The 2,867-nt window shown below is 53.7% G+C and overlaps 1 protein-coding gene across 1 annotated transcript in view; it reads left to right on the plus strand.

Moving 5' to 3' along the window:
• The first annotated feature begins 1,106 nt into the window (after positions 1 to 1,106).
• Positions 1,107 to 2,867, plus strand: part of GJC3 (gap junction protein, gamma 3, 30.2kDa) — a 6,905-nt gene continuing 5,144 nt past the window's right edge. Inside the window, exon 1 of the mRNA XM_010844784.1 lies at positions 1,107 to 1,194. The gene's annotated coding sequence lies outside the window, so the exon portion shown is untranslated. The remainder of the gene's footprint in view (positions 1,195 to 2,867) is intronic.

Below are 2,867 nucleotides of genomic sequence, written 5' to 3' on the forward strand. Positions count from 1 at the left end.
GGATCTTAGTAGTTCCCCAGCCAGGGATTGAACCTGCACCCCCTGCAGTAGAAGCACGGAGTCATAACCACTGGGTCACCAGGGAAGACCCTGGAGGGAAGCTACTTGGGAAAGAGATGTGCTTTTAGTTCTTCCCAATGGAAAGGTCTGGAAGAGGATGCTGCCTTCTGCCTGCATCTCATGCCCAGAAAGAGTCCAATGGGTGGGCCCTGGACTGATAAATCAGAGAGTCAAGAGATAGGATATCCAGCAGATGAACAGAAGGCGGTGTGGTTGCGCTGGATACGGCCTACGTGCCCAGAGTTTTTTGGCCTAGAGATGCATCAGTATTTCCTGTGGACCAGATGTGAACAGAAGAGAGCCAGTGAGAGGTTTCTGAAGTCCTGCTGAATAGTATCCCCTGGAGGAGTGAACAGGCTTCCAAGGTAAAACATTCATTTGAGAATTCTCTGGCCGTCCAGTGGTTAGGGCGCCATGCTCTCACTGCAGAGGGTTCAATCCCTGGTCGGGGAACTGAGATCCCGAAAACCATGCAGTGTGGGCACCGCCCACCCACCCCCCCAAAAAAAAGAAAAAAATTCATCTGGCAAACTGTAAAAAGATCAAATGGCTTAAAAGGTGAAGATTACCAAGCTGGACTTGAAGTTCTCCGTAAAAATATTAAATGCTAGAAAATAGTGGCATGATGCCCCGCATCTGCACAGGGGCGGTATCTGGAACTCAAGTGTTGGAATTCTCCCAGGGTTTGGGCTCCCTGAGCTGCTGAGAGGACGAGGAGCAGGCAGACGCCCATCGGGCTATGGGGGAGGCCCGCGTTATTTCTCCCAGCCAAGACAACTGTAGGGAATGCTCTCTGCTGTTGCCTGCCAGCCCCGCACTGAAAAGACGCCAAAGCCTCTGCCTCCTTTCGGATGATCTCCCCATTTCAGTTCATGTAGATGATGTACCCCTGACCCTCGACAACAGAGGGTTGTTCTCCGGAGTCCATTCTTTAGCAGCTGGGCTGCCTGCCCCTCTGGCTGCATTTCTTTGACCCTGCATAAGGCTGCCAGGAATGACAAGGGGTGGGGGAAGGAGTGGGTGGTGGAGGGAGGCAGGGCCTGGGGGAGAGCGAGGACCCTGCAGGCTCCGGCCTGAGGACTTTTCTGTCTGCCTCTTTCCTCTGCTGCGGGTGCTTTGGCTCGAAGCTGCCAGGTGAGTGCTGGGGCAGCGCAAGGCTGGGCTGGGCCAGGGCCTGGGGTAGCGGAGGGGGCCACCCCGGGCTCTGGGCTGCTCAGTTGCAATTCTAATGCTCACGCCCACCGCCCACGATGGGGTAACATTAACATTCAGTCTTGACTCACTAAGCCTGGGATATGGCCTGCGGTTCTGCACACCTGGGGATGCCAGGGCCGCTGCACCCTTAACCACCCTTTAGCAAAAGATTTAGAATGCTTTCAAGGCCAGGTGGGGTGAGCTGGAGGCAGGGGCTGGGCCCAGCACTGGCCTCAGTGGACACCCTTCCTTCATGGCCATGTTGAGTCTTAACTCTCTCCAGAGGTGGCTTCTGCCACCTATGGAATCCTGGAATTTTTCTCCCCCCCAAAAAAGAGATGCTCAGAAAAATTCTTAACAAAATCATGATGGAATTAAAAAAATATGTTTATATATTTGAAAATCTCCTCCAACTCTGGGCTTTCCTCATTCTCCCAACTCTTGAACTCATAGGAACTGCTTCTAATATCTTGACAGAGTTTAGGTCCTGCCAACCCCCTCTTGAATAAATTGATTTGCCAACTATTTCCCCCCTTCCAGAAACAGAGAGGTCTCTCGAGCTTTCTCAACAATGCTGAGCTCTCAGCTCTCTGGGTCCCATAGTTTGGCCTGGGGTCTCTGACCCACTGTGGGCAAAGATATGTTTCTGGGAGGAGGGAGAGGGTCTCAGAGAACGAGAAGGGTGGGCAGGGGATGGCTGGAATAGATGGGGAAAGCAGGGGGTCCCAGGAAAGCAGGGGAGGAGGGGTGGCTATATTTGGGCTTTAGTTTATCAGAAACTTCCCCTGGTCTGCAGACTTGGGAAGATGGGGCAGGATATTTACTGCCTACACACTCTAGGCCCTGGAATGTGTGTGGAATAAGCCCTGTGCTGGTGGTAACAGCCGTGGCGTAAAGGACATGGAAGGGTGCTCCAAACCAGGGGTTCTCAAGCAAGTCCTCTTGTCCTGCTTTATCCTGTTCTCTCCCTCTGTGGGGAAACCTGGATACCTCAGCTCAGTTCTGAGAGCCTCCCAGAGAACATCTGGGTGTCTGGCTACAGGTCTGGGGTGGGCATGGGCAAGAGAGAAGAACAGAGACAGGGCTTCTGGAAACCACTCAAACTCCTGACACTTGGAACATGCTGGGCCTGCTGCTGCTGCTGCTGCTAAGTCGCTTCAGTCGTGTCCGACTCTGTGCGACCCCATAGATGGCAGCCCACCAGGCTCCCCCGTCCCTGGGATTCTCCAGGCAAAAACGCTGGAGTGGGTTGCCATTTCCTTCTCCAATGCATGAAAGTGAAAAGTGAAAGTGAAGTCACTCAGTCGTGTCCAACTCTTCTCGACCCCTTGGACTGCAGCCCACCAGGCTTCCCCGTCCATGGGATTTTCCAGGCAAGAGTACTGGAGTGGGGTGCCATTGCCTTCTCCGCTCTCTGTTAAATCCCAGGTCTGCCGGGGAGATGTGTGTTTGGAGCTGCACTTTGAAATGAGACGAGGGTGAGAGTTTACTAAATTAGCATTTAGCCTGGTGACTTGACGGGAAAGCTGAGGCAGAAACCCTCAGAGCTCAGTGCTGCCCACCCCCACAACAAGTGCTGGGACCCCGCCCTCAGCAGTGGCGGGGCTGGAGGC

The sequence above is a fragment of the Bison bison genome, unplaced genomic scaffold (genome assembly GCF_000754665.1).
Source record: "Bison bison bison isolate TAMUID 2011002044 unplaced genomic scaffold, Bison_UMD1.0 scf7180017864208, whole genome shotgun sequence".
Lineage (NCBI taxonomy): Eukaryota > Metazoa > Chordata > Mammalia > Artiodactyla > Bovidae > Bison > Bison bison.